We start from the raw sequence: 16,966 nt of genomic DNA, 5'->3' as shown, positions 1-16,966 counted from the left end.
ATAAAGTGCATTGCGCTGAGCCTCCAAATCTGCTGCATCCATACTACAAGGTAAAGTAATCTGTCACACACAGGAAGAGGCACAGATACAACTGCAGATTAGAGTCTTTACTGAACACTTGGCAAACAGGTACATAACATCAGGCAGAGGCTTGGTCAAAGCCAGGCAGAGGTCATGCGATCAGCAAACAGTATAACAAGAGCAAAATCAGAAGCAGGGTCAAAACACAAACAATGGCTTGGTAATGTCAGAACTTCATGTTAACTGAGTGATTACTTTGCAGTTAGTGTATCTGTGTGCAGTCCTTTAATGCTGTGATTAGAGACAGTTGTGTGTGATGAGAAGCTCAGTGAGCTTGAACGTGAGAGCTGTGGTGGGTTCTGGGAAATGGAGTCTGGAATAGAATCCAGTGCAGATGTGACAATATTTTTCTACATTACGACAGAAAACACTTTCTCAGAAAACACAAATATATAATACTCTAACATTATAATAGTTAAATGTTTCTGTGTATTTAATATTTCTGATCTGCTGCATGGACTGTTCAGATTTCTGCAGGATCACTGCACACGTAGCTTGTTCTCTTATCTGGATCTGATCAATAACCTTGGACCTCCCAAGCTCCTCAGTGACAGACTCACATTCCTCACTACCTGCAGTGTGTGTTCCGTGTCAGATGAATCCGAATCTTTGAATCATGTGTCGAATCTGAGAGCGCGTGCCAAATGAATCCCCGCTATCAAGGTGCATAAAACCACGTGACCGCAAACAAACGACGCCTCGCGGAACAAGAGTGACGTAATTGGTTTGTCTCAGGGGCGGAGTTCTAGATATCCGGAAGTGACGCGCGCGATTCGGGGTTTGTTCATGTGTAAACTGACACTCCGACATTTTTTTATTCTCCAACTATAAACCTGGATGTAAGATAAACTAAATATAATAAATCTGTATTTAAACGGCACTTTGGTCTCATTTCTTTGGATAAAAAAAAACTATTGTGGCACAATCTGTTTCTGGGCGTTTTTCACAGGGATTGTTGCTCATTTTTGTATTTAAATCTATTGTAGAGTTTTTAATGTTAAAGTCATGATGTTATTTCTGAGTCCCATGGAATTATCAGTCCCACAAACATATCAGTCCCACAGGCTCTTCTGTCCAGTTTCACAAGCTTCCTCCTTCTCACTAAACACAACTGGAGCTGTAGTAATACCATTATTATGATCTATCATGTTACTCAATTCCTTTATATAAGAAATTGAAATATACTAATTCTATACAATAATATATATATATATATAAAAATAAATAAAATTTCTAAGTTATATTCAGGATAGGCACGGTGGTGTAGTGGTTAGCGCTGTCGCCTCACAGCAAGAAGGTCCGGGTTCGAGCCCCGTGGCCGGCGAGGGCCTTTCTGTGCGGAGTTTGCATGTTCTCCCCATGTCCACGTGGGTTTCCTCCAGGTGCTCCGGTTTCCCCCACAGTCCAAAGACATGCAGGTTAGGTTAACTGGTGACTCTAAATTGACCGTAGGTGTGAATGTGAGTGTGAATGGTTGTCTGTGTCTATGTGTCAGCCCTGTGATGACCTGACGACTTGTCCAGGGTGTACCCCGCCTTTCGCCTGTAGTCAGCTGGGATAGGCTCCAGCTTGCCTGTGACCCTGGAGAAGGATAAAGCGGCTAGAGATAATGAGATGAGATATTCAGGATATAGAAATGTAGAATATATTTCCAGATGTATCTTTCTATAACCCTGGTTTGATGAACTGCTGTGCTCCAGCCTCTGGATTGTCTGGATGATTGTATGATTATTTGTCTGACCAGCAGGTGTCTCTAGTGAGCAAGTGAAGCCTCGAGAAATGAAGCCTTTCTCAACACAACTGGCTGGAAAGCTTCAGTGTTTCATGAAGCTTCATTTGGCCATCACTACATCTCAGTCATCACATGTTTGCCCTGTAGAATTACCTTGTACAGACATTTAGCGGTTGCAGAGTTCTAACTCAATACTGGACCGATTTCAATCATTTTTGTCCTGAGTAAATATATGAGTAGAAAGAGATGGGAAAATAGGGTCCAGGTTTTTAAAAATGCTGGATTTTTCTTTAATAAACATTTTTTTAACAGAAAAATCCACCATAACAATTCTGGAATTTTTTTTTTTAATTGTTTGTGTGGCGCAGAAGGAGCTGTTACTATAGAAACAATAACATACTCGAACAAGCTCATTAACACAAACCTGCACTACTTAAAATTAATCAACACCTTCTGACCAATCAGAGTGAAGAACTCAGCAGCACTGTGATGTAATGCTCGATAAATGTGTCTTTATAGTGTCAAGAAGGAATCTGATGAAGAATCATTAACGACACACACACTTGGGATGGGGCGGCACGGTGGTGTAGTGGTTAGCGCTGCCGCCTCACAGCAAGAAGGTCCGGGTTCGAGCCCCGTGGCCGGCGAGGGCCTTTCTGTACAGAGTCTGCATGTTCTCCCCGTGTCCACGTGGGTTTCCTCCGGGTGCTCCGATTTCCCCCACAGTCCAAAGACATGCAGGTTAGGTTAACTGGTGACTCTAAATTGACCGTAGGTGTGAATGTGAATGGTTGTCTGTGTCTACGTATGTGTCGGCCCTGTGATGACCTGGCAACTTGTCCAGGGTGTACCCCGCCTTTCGCCCGTAGTCAGCTGGGATAGGCTCCAGCTTGCCTGCGACCCTGTAGAACAGGATAAAGCGGCTACAGATAATGAGATGAGACACTTGGGATGTGTTCTGTTTTATGGAACTGTCTGTCCATCACATTTTTATTGCAGGACAAAAACACTGAATATTAATGTGGTGTACAACCTGAGTGTCAAGTCAACCCATCACCCCCTCCCCGGTACATTCATAACACACACCAAAATAATAAAACACAAATAGAATCAACACACCTCAGTATGAAACAAGTGTCCATGGTAAAAACACACAACAACAACAACAACAACAACACATTCATATTGTACAGCAGTGTTTCACTAAAAGATCTTACAGCTCTAAAAATGTACACACACACACACACACACACACACAAGTGAACAGAAGCTAACGGGTTACTGAATCACTCATTCAGCTTGAGCCACATTGTGTTTTATCTTTCAAGCACTTTAGAGCCAGAAAACAATTATTTAGTGTTAAAGGTAGACTGCCTTTCAGATTTTTTAGGTTGAGGTCATAAAAAGAATTTTCCCTGACACCCAATTAATTTTGTTTAGTGGACTGAAAGCTACTGAATTTGAAATCACAGACTTCCAATTTTATTAGTTTTTTTGAATAGAACAATTAATTAACTTAGGGCCACGTGGCACTAAATTCTCTGCTATTTTTTCCTGCTTCACCATGATCCAGTTCACAATACTATGTCACGCATCACATGGTCAGCTTTCCCCGTTCGCACAAGGCATTGTGGGATACAAATTTGAAACAGGAGAGAAAAATGGAGGATGCGAATGAAACGTGAAAGACCGACTACAGTAACGGAAAGTGAGAAGAAAAGACGTTATGTTGTGAAGGAAAGGAAACGCAGGACCAAACTAATAAATATTGGCGGTCAGCGAGCACCTCGGTGTAATCAGCTGTTCGTTTAGCGACAGAATGATGGAACTATCAGTGCACGGTCAAAGATAAACCTGCAGATGGCAGTAATGAAACACTGTGGATGCCAGCTGCCGTAAAACCCAAAAGAAGAAGACGACACCAAAAGGTAAAACTGCACGTGTACACCGGACTTCGTCTGTTTGCTTGACTGCACAAAGCGAGCGATTTCACACACATAATTTGCTCGGGAATCCCCTCAAATTAAATAACTTCTCAGCCACAGAATGGCCTGAGATTTTGTGAGATATTACAGAAATAAACATCATAATAACCACATTTCAGAGGGAACTAAATTTCACTGATTTTATGAAACTAAAAGGCCGTCTACTTTTAAATCTAAACGGTAGTGTCAACATGATGTACCTTCATTCACAGCTTTAAAAAAAAAAAAAAGGGGGGTGAGGGGAAGCATCATACTGTGGTACTCATCACTCAAAACAATAACAAAAATCCATAGTAGCTTGTCTGAGCTAAAGAGTCACTCAGCTGAGAGATTTGTGGAAAAAAAATCTCCACCTTAAAACCAAAGAGGAAGCAACGTTCAATCCGCTATAGTGTGTTCTGGTGTCACGTGCAGAGCCAAGGAAGAGAACACAGAAAAGCAAGCAGAGACACAAGCAACAAGAGCACAGTTCAGAGGATGAGGACAACTGGAGAGGAATTACAGGATTGCAAGCAGAAGTCAGGGAACAGGGTGAGCAACATCTGTGGACAGAGGCACCAGAGGTCGATCTAGAAAATGGAGCAGAGGATTTCAATGATGAGGACAACACAGAACACCAGGTGGGTCAGCAGGAAGAGGATACGGAGACACGAGAGAACGACACTGACACACAGGATGCTGAGGGTGATCACCAGACTGAAACCTCATGCAGTGACCAAGAGGATGCTGACCAGTCACCTGTCCGAGAGGGAAAAGAAAAATCCTTTGAGAATGAGAAAACAAAAATGAAAATTTACCTACCATAAGTTAGGGCTGCCTACGATGGCACACGAATAAGTAACATGGATGAGCAGATTCATAAGCTAAGTACTTGTAGCGCCCCTTTGCTGTGCAGGCATTAATAGGGGTGGCTATCCTGAGTTCATTAAATAGAGTGGTATCTCTACCTTTAATGTATGTTGTACTTTGTCGTCTGTTTTTAGCAAGACTACTTGAACTAATGAGCATTAAATCTTCTTTAAATAATGTCTTTTGACTTACCTTTAAATGTTAAGTACCATATAACCTCCAACAATATTTGTCTACCTTTATAGCCCAAGCTAAATGTCAAGGATTCAATGCAAATAACCATTCAGAGACAACAGAAGGATTATAAAAAATACAGTAACTATTTACTAGAAAAAGGTTTAAATATGCACACGTAAAGTTGGATTTGTAAAAAAAAAAAATAGCCATAGCTTGTTCTCAACTCACTCAATACAGTGGTGCTTGAAAATTTGAAACTAGAATGTCTCTCAAAAGACTCACTGTCCGTGTGTCTCGGCACATTCACAATCATTTATCTCAACTTGGTATTTTACTCCTCAAACGCAGCAGAGTCCCAGCGCACTTTTCACTCGCTTCCTCCTCCTTCTCCACCTCCTCTCGTTCTGTTCTTGTTCTCCTCACGCATCCCTTCCTGTTTCCACCTGACCTTTCCCCCCGACTGCTAATCGCCTCACAAAACACACTCAAAGCAAAATCACACACTTCAATTTCTTTTACAAATGTATAGAAAATAAATTCTCACAATATTTCCAGCTTCTTCAACTTAAACAAAATCCATCATGTAAATATCAGGATGCCATTAAATCTTGGAGGGGAGAGTGTGAGGACAAGAAGAGTTCAAAGAGTTAAAAGAAGCTCCGCCCTGTCATATATGGTTTATATAGGGCGGAACTAATGTTCAAGCAGTGTTACAACAGGGACGCTTTATGGCAGCGGACTGGATGTTTTGGCGGTGGATAGAAAACGCGTTCATGCTGTGTGTTGTTGCTAATGGTTGCATGTTCGAGCAGACAAATAAAGTGAATATAAAGGAGGAAGTCGACCCTCGAGCATTTCACACCCCCGACAGATTTATTTATTTATTTGATGTAGTTCCTTGTTGTATAGTGATGATGCTGAGACAGTTGTGTTCTTCCATGTAGTTGTGGCTCACAGGCATAGTTCGAATTACGGGGGGTACTATACCCCCCAATGAAGACCCAGTACCCACCGAAGAGACAAAAATATAAGTTTTGGGTGGGTCCGATATTTTTTCTGATATTGTGAAAAGAATATATAATTCAAACCAACTCCCATTCGGCATTCTTATTGTAGGAACATTTTAATGTAAATTGATTTCAGACAGACACCCCTATTGTGGACCGTACCATTTTTAGTCACCGCAGCGCTAGAACGCGCTAGAGCAGGGGTTCTCAAAGTGTGGGAGAGTCAGCCCCCGCAGAGAGCAAATAAACAACAGCCCCCCCTTACAATTTTTGTTGTTGCTATACTTAATGTTCCATTCGTATTTAAAAAAAAATGGGTGTTGTACACTTACACATTTAAAACATGAGCTTTATTAAAACATCATTTTTTTTACACATTTTAAACATCTGTGCTTTTTGAAAACCTCTTCTTTTTTTTTACATATTTTAAACATCTGTGCTTTTTTTTAAAACATCTTGTTTTACACATTTTAAACATCTCATAGCATCATTAGCTAGCACCTCTTGGCAGACAACACACTGTGGCAGTGGAGCATCTTCAGATCCAGTCCATGAAAATCCAAACTTTAAATAATCATGGTCATACTTCCTTCTTTTTTTGCTTGGCCCAGACTCTGTCTCCTGACTCACTGTAGCTTTAGGTACTAAAAATCGATCCATTTTGTCTCTGGCAAAGGCTAGCTGAAGTTTGCTAAATGTCCGCAATAGTAACTTATTCTGGTTTATTTTTCCTCACGTTGCGCCCCCCCCCGAAGAATTCTGGCGCCCCCTAGGGGAGACGCGCCCCACACTTTGAAAAGCCCTGCGCTAGAAGCAACAGCTTCTAGTCCACACCGTATTCAGTTGATTCATCAGATACAGTCTGTGGTTTGCAGCAGAAGACGTGCATTGGTAATGTTAGTTGCTAACCAACTTTTAGCCTGTTGAAAATGTGTTATTTTACAACTTTCATTTATTAAAGTGATTTGTTCTTTCAGCTCATGTCACATCTTTATACATTGAATTACTTACCCACTGAGGCCAGAAGGCTACAGTGGACGGACGTTAACATTAGTTACCAACGTTAGTTAGCAAGATAAGCTAAGTCTCTATTTAAATCAAGCTTATTACAGTGTGGTATAGAAACGATTCTCATTTCAAAGGAGAAGAACTCCATATGTTTCCATTTTCATTTTATCATGAATAAATTGTGCCCTTCTGAAATTCATTTGGCACATAGGCCCAACATGTCTGTGTGATTAGGCACAAGAAATTCTGATGTAGGCCTAGCTAAGCCTATGTAAAATTACAATCAGAATCTCTGGGGACTGGGGGCAACATAAAAAGAGCCAGGTAGTAGGCTAGCCTAGGCAAAATAGCCTAGTACATGGATGTTTTCTATTGTTTTTACTTATGTTCCTTTTGTATTATTTTTAAGATAGTCATAGTTTCATCTGAGTACCCTGTTTGAGTTTATTCACAGAGACAGTAGGCCAAACATGAGGAAAAGAAAAGGGCCAGACATCAGGCATTTTTTTTTGGTGCTAAAAGAGTAAGTGGTAAATATTAGCACTAAGATCTACAGACAATTACAGTACAAGTGTAGGTGCAGTTAGGTTTTATACACTGTTCATGTAAATAAAGAAAATGGGTTCCCAGCAGACAGGAGAGGCACAGCAGGATGAAAGAGAGCAAGACATTCAGCAGGACTGTTCTGCATGTGTGTGTATACTGTATGTGACTCATTTGTAGTGTTGATACCCAGTTTGTTCTGACAAAGAAGGTTATCAGGTTGTACTGCTGTTTTTCTTCTGTGGTAGTACTGTATGGTTTGTCATGCTTCTTAATGACATTAAAAATTATTGTTCAGAGTTATTGTGTTGAGTTACTGACACCGACTTCCATAGACGAGACAGGACAGGACCGGGGGGGGGGCGATTGATATGATAGTGGACCATGATGGTACCCCCCAATTATGGTGGGGTAATTCGCACTTTGCTCACAGGGCGATCTGTGCTCCTGTGCTTTAACACAGTGGAGTCTAAGTGCCCGCCGGTGGGCAATTTGACACTTCTCCAAAAACACATCTGTAACCCTGTGAGTTTTTGTCATTCAAACATAAGTGACACCATTAAAAACCTTGAAACTTCTAGTTTTCAAATTATATATATATGAAATAAATTATATAGCTGGCCCTTTTTAAAGAGAGTGAAAAGAAATCTTTGGATTTTCTGTACTGTCTGACTGCAGCAGCCCCCGAGGCCACACCTATCGCTATTCACATGTAAAGTACCCGGTGCTTGTACCCGGTGCTTGAGTGGCTATTCAGAGGTGAGAGCACGCCCCATTCAGCCAGAAGGCAAAGGCAATGTCCTGCCTGCACTGTAAAAAATGAACTCTGATTTTCGTGGAATTTTAGTAAATTTAATAAAGAAAAACTGTTAATTTCACAAAAAAATATCAATATACTCTATTTTGAACAAAAGTTGATTAAACTTACTTGAATAAAATAAAATTAGACAGGGATTCATTTATTTAACTAAATTAACACATTTTAAAGAGGCTTGTCTACTTCATAGAAGCTGTATTGAATCGAGCTCATTTTTAAAGAGTAGGATGAAAATGCACTGCATTGCGTGTGAGGAATCATACTCATGTTTAAGAAGTAGAAGCTACTATTTCCGGTCTGTGCAGTTCACTTTCCGCCAAATCCATGCGCGGGCATTCGCTCTTTCTGAAGGAGACACGTTGGTGGCAGGTCGCACATTTAGCGAGACGTTTGGATGTCTGTTTTGCTTCTTGAATCTTCCGAGGTAAGTTGTAAGATACTTTTGGCATGATGTGTAACATGTAAACTGCCGTACTTTGCCTTCCAAGATATTAATGGCATTTTGGCTGGTAGGGGTGGATATTGATAAACGACTAGCTGTTGTGGTCGTCAGTTGATAAAGTTAGTGTGAGGAACACTGGCGTGATTTTACCGTTTACGTGTGTAATCATTTGATTTTCATAGAGGCAAGGGTCATGTCAGAAAAACGGAGTGATGTTTACTGGTGCTTCATTTTACACCGTCGTTTCGTTGTGAACTAGCTATGCTAGTCTAGGTGGACTAGCCACAGACACGTTTTAAAGCATGCTGGGTTTATTTAAAATGGTATAATAGTGTTGCAAAAACACAAATGGTGTGTGCTTTAAGAATATTTGACCGCTAACTTGTATGGTAAATCAATAGTAGTTAGCAGACTAGTGCAATCCGGTGAGATGAGACGAGACTCGTCGGTGAGTTCTCCGATGAGAACTTTAACTTGCTTCAACTACACACCAAGGCTCCTGGGTCTCTTCCAGAGCAAAGGGGAAAGACTCAAGGCTAATATGAGCCGTCTTTTTGAGGTAATGCATTTACTGATGCTAAAACCAATTGACTCATTGTTAGTCCAACATGCATCGCAGTCATACTCATTTCTCCAAAACGTATGAGTTTATAAGTGTGATATATTCACTTGTAAACAAAGTAAACAAAGTTTTTGGAGATTCAACACAGGATGGAAAGGAATGTAGTCTCAGAACAGGCCTAGTTAATTTCTGACAATCCAGAGCCAAGGCCAGGGAGCAGATGAACAGGCTAAACCGACTGTCTGCTAGCTGCACAGAGTCGTCACTCAGGGCCCACTACATCGAGACTGTGTCTGTTCCCCGAGCTCAACAAAAAGGTAGAAATTTTCAGAGAGTTTGTTCCAGTAACCTAATCAATATAAAATTAGATCAGACTGACTGTACAGCTGCTGCCAGCACCTTTGATCTAAAGGTGGGGCTATTAAATATTAGATCTCTTACATCTAAAGCGCTAATGGTTAATGAACTCATTACTGATCAGGAGTTTAATGTACTGTGTTTAACAGAAACATGGATTAAGCCAAATGAATATATAGCATTAAATGAAGCGAGTCCTCCTGGATACAGTTATATACACCAGCCTCGTCTAACTGGCAGAGGAGGAGGCGTCGCGGTTATTTATAACGATTATCTAGGTGTAACACACAAACCTGGTTATAAATTTAATACATTTGAAGTTCTTCATACTCATATAATGTATGTAGCCTCGAAAAATAAGTCTACCCAGTTAATTCCATTGCTTATTATTTACAGGCCCCCGGGGCCATATTCTGAGTTTCTTTCTGAATTTGCAGATTTTATCTCAGATCTGGTTATTTCCTTAGACAAAGCTTTAGTTGTCGGAGATTTTAATATTCACTTTGATAACCCAGAAGACCCTTTAAAAACAGCGTTTGTGTCCATCTTAGATTCAGTCGGGATTAAGCAGAATGTCATAGGACCGACCCATAATGGTGGTCACACCCTTGATCTAATACTAACATTCAGATTAAACGTAGGCAATATAGTCATACTTCCACAGTCTGAAGTTATCTCAGATCATTGTCTCATCTCATTCAAAATATGTCTGAGTAATAATATATGCACCTCACCACGCTACTGTATTAAACGTACTTTCACGTCAACTACTGCACAGAGCTTTATAAATGATCTCCCAGAGCTGTCAACTTTGATTGGGTCACTGTCAGCCCCTGCAGAACTCGATCAGGCAACTGAATGCTTAGAGTCAACATTCCGCCATACTTTAGATAATGTAGCTCCTCTAAAAAGGAAAATGGTCAGAGACAAAAAATTAGCACCCTGGTATAATGATGACACTCGCACATTAAAACAGACCACTCGAAAATTGGAACGTAAATGGCGTCAAACAAAATTGGTAGTGTTCAAATTGGCGTGGAAGGAGAGCTTCCTGAAGTATAGAAAAGCTCTTAGTGCTGCGAGATCAACATATCTCTCCTCCCTAATAGAAGATAACAAAAATAATCCTAGATTCCTATTTAATACTGTAGCAAAATTAACCAGGAATAAGTCCACTATCAACACATGCACACCTGCAGTATGTAGTAGCAACGACTTCATGAATTTTTTTAATGACAAAATTGAGAATATCCGACAAAAAATTCAAACTACTAATTTAAGGTTAGACAATGAAAGTGACCTTGTAGTTAACAATATAACTGTATCAGATCATCAGTTAGAATGTTTTACTCCCCTAAAAGAAACTGAATTACTTTCATTAATCTCTACATCAAAAGCCTCAACTTGCGTACTAGATCCCTTACCGACACATCTATTCAAACAGATAATGCCTGGAGTAATTGAACCGCTTCTAAAAATAATAAATTCTTCTCTTATGATTGGCTATGTACCCAAATCCTTTAAACTAGCAGTTATCAAACCCCTGATTAAAAAACCTGACCTTGATCCCTGTCAGCTGTCCAATTATCGGCCAATATCAAACCTCCCCTTTATCTCCAAGATCCTTGAAAAAGCTGTGGCACAGCAGTTATGCTCATATTTACATAGGAATAACATCCATGAAATGTATCAGTCAGGATTTAGACCTCATCATAGCACAGAGACAGCACTGGTTAAAGTAGTAAACGACCTACTGTTGGCGTCTGATCAGGGCTGTGTCTCGCTACTTGTGTTGCTTGACCTTAGTGCAGCATTTGATACCATTGATCATTCCATTCTTCTGGATAGACTAGAAAATGTTGTGGGAGTTAAGGGAATGGCCCTCTCCTGGCTCAGGTCTTATCTAACTGATCGTTATCAGTATGTCGATATAAATGGTGATATTTCTAGACGTACCGAGGTAAAGTTTAGTGTTCCACAAGGTTCTGTCTTGCGTCCACTGCTTTTTTCTCTATATATGTTACCTCTGGGCGATATTATTCATAAACATTGTATTAGTTTCCACTGTTATGCTGATGACACACAGTTGTATGTCTCTGCAAAACCTGATGAGAGACACCAGCTTAATAAAATTGAGGAATGTGTTAAGGACATTAGACACTGGATGCTTATAAATTTCCTTCTGCTTAACTCTGACAAGACTGAAGTACTTGTGCTAGGACCACATACAGCTAGAAGTAAGTTTTCTGATTACACAGTAACTCTGGATGGCCTTTCTGTTTCTTCACGTGCAGCAGTAAAAGACCTCGGAGTGATTATTGACCCCAGTCTTTCATTCGAAACTCACATTGATAACATCACCCGGATAGCTTTCTTTCATCTCAGAAATATTGCAAAGATAAGAAATTTAATGTCATTGCATGATGCAGAAAAACTAGTCCATGCTTTCGTTACCTCCAGGTTGGATTATTGTAATGCCTTACTGTCTGGATGTTCCAATAAGTGCATAAACAAGCTCCAGTTAGTTCAAAATGCCGCAGCAAGAGTCCTTACTAGAACTAGAAAATATGACCACATCACGCCTGTCTTATCCACACTGCATTGGCTCCCAATCAAATTTCGTATTGATTATAAAGTACTACTATTGACCTTTAAAGCACTAAATGGTCTCGCACCACAGTACCTGAGTGAACTTCTGCTCCTCTATGACCCGCCACGCCTACTTAGATCAAAAGGTGCAGGCTATCTGCTGGTACCTCGTATAGTGAAGGCTACATCAGGGGGCAGAGCCTTTTCTTACAAAGCCCCACTGTTATGGAACAGCCTTCCAAGTAATGTTCGGGAATCAGACACAGTCTCAGCATTTAAGTCTAGGCTGAAAACATATCTGTTTAGTCAAGCCTTTTGTTAATGGTGTTTATGAGGTAAAGGAGTAGATCTGGAGGGTCCTCAGACATAGAGTGTTTTGGTAAACTGGGATGTATGGATGCTGTCAGTCCCCACTCGCTTGCTCACTCGAGTTTGTTGACGGTGCAGTGGCTGGCTGCTTTATGTCCCGGGGCTCCCTCATGCCTGTGTTACCTTCTGGCTCTCTCCTTTTAGTTATGCTGTCATAGTTAGTTGCCGGAGTCCCTGCTTGTACTCGGTGCAATATGTATACTGTTCCTACTTATTCAGGTGACATTGGGCATACCTAACCACCTGTGTTTTCTTTCTCCCCCCCCCCCCAAATCTGTCCCTCTGAGTTACATGGAGTCAACAGGAAATCTTTTGGTGGAGACGGTGGGGACCTCGACTGGCTATCGTAGCCTGCAGGGAATCGGCCATCAGACATTCTGTCGCATGTCCCAGACCCGGTGAAATGTAACTGAATTGTCTTGGCCAGGCCTAAGGGTCCCATCTGCATCTCATCATTGCTGAGGAGTGTGCTCCCATCACCCAATCAAGCATCCAGCCAGAGCAGGTCATGATATATTTTTTACCATATTAACATGCCATTGTGTGTCATGCCTGATGTAAAGACTCTTGTCTCTGCGAGCCTACCACACAGATTTAATACTTGTCATTTTTAGGGCATACCTAACAACGTGTTTTCTTTCTCTCTCTCTCTCTCTCTCTCTCTCTCTCTCTCTCTCTCCCCCCCATCTGTCCCTCTGAGTTACATGTTGATCCTGGGATTGAGATGCTGGCCTCTTCTGCCCCTCGGACCTGCTTGATCCATCCTGGTGCCCTGTGTCTGGTCGGAGTTTTATCGCCCCACTCCTGTGAAGGACGGCCCCATGAGGACAGTTGAGGGTTATACCTGTTAAAACTGTTAATATTATAGTCAGGCTGTCTGTTGTTGCCCAAATGAGGATGGGTTCCCTTTTGAGTCTGGTTCCTCTCGAGGTTTCTTCCTCATGTCGTCTGAGGGAGTTTTTCCTTGCCACCGTCGCCACAGGCTTGCTCATTGGGGATAGATTAGGGATAAAATTAGCTCATGTTTTAAGTCGTTCAAATTCTGTAAAGCTGCTTTGCGACAATGTTTATTGTTAAAAGCACTGTACAAATAAACTTGATTTGATTTGATTTGAATGTTGTGACAAATTGAGTATTCTGCTCTGAGTGTTTCAGTGGTCCTTATACAAAGAATTATGTGACTATCTTTGCAGGATCCCAACAACATTGACCTCAGGAGAGAAGTGGTCATCTTATCCCTGATTGACTACCTGGGAGAAGAAAAAAAGGCACTGATAAAAGAATACCACGTAAGTGACCTAACACATTCACAAAGTTTATTACACATCCTCAGTTCGGAATACTTAAGTTTGCACTGGGTAATACCTTTTTTTCTATAGCACACCACCCAAGTAGATCCAGTTTTTCGAGCTCACACCTCTCACAGATACAGACAAATTGAAAAACAAACGCAAAGCTTTGAAGGTGCAGTGTGTAATATTTTTAGTAGTTTATTTCCAGAATTAATGCCACCCATTCACAAATGCTACTGAAAAATGTTAATGTTTTATCACTTAGTCTCAAATCAATGACTTGAAGGTGAATGCAGCCACTGAACTAGTTCATTGAACCTATTTGAGACAGATCTGCTTTGAGCTCCTTTTTATTATCTGCACTCAACAGAATAACTAGTTAGAAATGCAAGTCCCTCTACTGTGTTGTGGACCTGTTTGAGTTTTATCTGAGTTGCTCTGGGTTTTCTTTTCAGTAGAAGTATTGCACATCATATTGCTTAATTCTGAGAATAACACTTTGTTTTTGTTTTGTTTGTTTGTTTTTTGTAGTCAGAAGACCTGGCCCAAGAAGACCAGCAAGTGATGAAAATCTGTGTTGTCGCAGATGAGGTTGGCATTGTCCTGGAAGGTGTAAGGGTGATGCGTGGCTTGGGAAACATAGCAAGTGCATGCTCTGCTCTTCTTGGCCTTACCTATGCTCTGAATCTGAGCTATCCCAAGGAACTTAAACATACGTTTGAGACCTTTCAAAAAATCTTTCTTGAAGTGGAGGAGGGGAAGCTTTCAGGGAAACTACATTCCCTGAAAAACAAACTGAAGTAATTGAAGAGTTCAAATGCAAAACCCTCTAAAAGCCATTACAAAATTTAAATAGCATTTTCTCATTCAGATTTATAGAAATTAAAACTTAATTTATAGAAACACAGCATGTTTTTGGAATCCCACCAAAAAGGCACTTGGGGAGTTTTGCATCTGAAATCTTCAATTGTTTCAACAGCATATACATCAGCATGTTAGGGTTCAATCCAGCAAACCATGGCTAAATAAATTTGAGACTCATTTCCCTGTTTTTTGAATTTGATGCCAATATCCACATTTAAGCCATTTTACACTTCAGTGTAACTTCAGTTGTTCATTGTTGACGCTATGCTGCTTTCCTGCAACAAAACACTGATCACTGCCAGTAAAAAAAAAAAACACACACACACACACACACACACACACACACACACACACACACACACACACACACACACCATAACGTGTTTGGGGAATGTAAAAAATTAGAGACCAATTCTGTTTGAAAATTAGAGAAAAAACAGAATGATTTAACCCCCACCAGCAAAACAGAAATGCGCCCACACACACGATCAAGAGATGAAAGCGATGGGTAACGATGCTGATGAGTGTGGTGTGATAGAACATATTTGATCAATTTATGCCACAGGGAGAGAGCTGCACAACTCTGTACAACTTCTTTTTCAGTTCAGGTTTCAGTTTCAGCTTCAAAATGTCCCTGGTACTGTTAATGTTCTTACAAGACGAGGCCTTGGATTTTTTTTCCCCTTTTGTTTGGCATATTGGACCATAGGGGACCAGTGCTAAATAAATTGGTGACACATTTCCTTTTTTTCATACCTAGGTATTTCCTTTTTTTCATACCTACCTACAAATGTGCCATTTTACACGGCTATGTACAACTTTTTTTTTCCAAGAACTTTTCACTTCAGTTTTCAGTTTCGCATTTAACCTGCTACTGTTAAGACATTATTATTCTTACAAGCCAAGGCCTTGGCTAGGTTTTCTTCTGTCAGGCATATTGTAACTCTAGCGATCCAGTGCTAAATATATTGGTGACACATTTCCTTTTTTTTTAATTAATGAGAAGAAATGAGAAGAAATAAGAAAAATAAGTTAAAATAAGAAATTCAGTTGGTCCATGTTAAGTTTGTTTCACAGTTAACCAGCTATCGTTTAGCTTTGATGGTACACCAAGCAAATGTTGGTTCTGTACAACTTCAATTTTAAAATAATGTTCAGTTGTACTTTCACTTGAAAGTAAAATAAAAGGCATAAAACGCATAACAGCGTGGTCTCCTTTCTTATGTTTATCTAGCAATTCTGATATTGAAATGAAACAAAATTAAGCAATATTAATTACATTACTGGGTAAGATACCTTAAATATAAAGTACATTTAAGCAAATACATAATAAAATTCTACCTACATATAAAGTTGTTACACCTACTCATTGTTTTTAATCTAACTTACTTAAAAAAATTAAGAACTAATTTTTAGTGGGTAAATCTATTTGATCACTTTTTTAAAGTAAATTTACTTAAAATTCAAGAAAGTAATATCTACTCATTTATAATGCGTGTAAATAGCTGCCTCACTTTTTTTAAGTAGATTTGGTGATTCATTTTTTACAGTGTGAGCACATGGAAAGTGACAGGGGGGTGGGGGCCATCAGAGGTGTTTCACACCCATCTAATTAGTATTCGACTAACAGAGACACTGGCTTGACATACAATTACTTTTTTACATTTTGTATGGAAACAACAAAACATTTCTAAATGCTCTTTTTACTTTTATGCAGCCAACACTTTTGTTTACAAGGTTCAAACTTCAAAAGTCTTGGCTAGATATATTTATTGTGTGTTTTCTTGCACTGTTTGAAGACCTCTAAAACCTGTTTTTTGTACAGTTGTGTTTACACTCAATTAAATAAAACGTGTTTGTATTACATTCACATTTTTTTGTTAGGCTTTTCAGAATACAACCATATGTGCCACTTTTGCATAGATGTTTACAGTTAGTTGAAATACTTGAAAATGTCAGGGTGTTGCAAACAGCCTCAAAGTTTCTGAAAGGCCTTAGACTCCAGAGTAGGGCTGTCATGATTACCGGTGTACATGGTTACCGCGCTAAAATATTTTGACGGTGACCATAACCTTCTGAGTGTCAAAACCGCGATAGCTTCCATTTTCGCGAGACTTTGAACTTTCGTGTGAGTTTTCCCGCCGACGCCACTCAAGTTCACTCACTCACTGTCCGAAGTTCAAGCATGGCGGAAGGAGGAGACTGTGGTGGTCATCAAGATGAAGACATCTATCCGCCTTCCAAGCGGATAAAATCGGAAGTGTGGAAATATTTTGGATATTTCAAAAATTC

The 16,966-nt window shown here is 40.1% G+C and overlaps 1 long non-coding RNA gene across 1 annotated transcript; it reads right to left on the bottom strand.

The window, feature by feature from the left end:
- Positions 1-2,769: 2,769 nt before the first annotated feature.
- Positions 2,770-5,457, bottom strand: LOC132870709 (uncharacterized). Its single transcript, XR_009651181.1, has 2 exons — positions 5,369-5,457; positions 2,770-4,536 (listed from the first exon to the last, which is right to left on the bottom strand). It is a non-coding gene; the product is annotated as an uncharacterized LOC132870709 (long non-coding RNA).
- Between the last annotated feature and the right edge of the window lie 11,509 nt (positions 5,458-16,966).

Source organism: Neoarius graeffei, chromosome 22 (assembly GCF_027579695.1).
Source record: "Neoarius graeffei isolate fNeoGra1 chromosome 22, fNeoGra1.pri, whole genome shotgun sequence".
NCBI classification, from domain to species: domain Eukaryota; kingdom Metazoa; phylum Chordata; class Actinopteri; order Siluriformes; family Ariidae; genus Neoarius; species Neoarius graeffei.
Note: the sequence above shows the minus strand (reverse complement) of the source record. Positions and strands in the feature narration are given on the sequence as shown.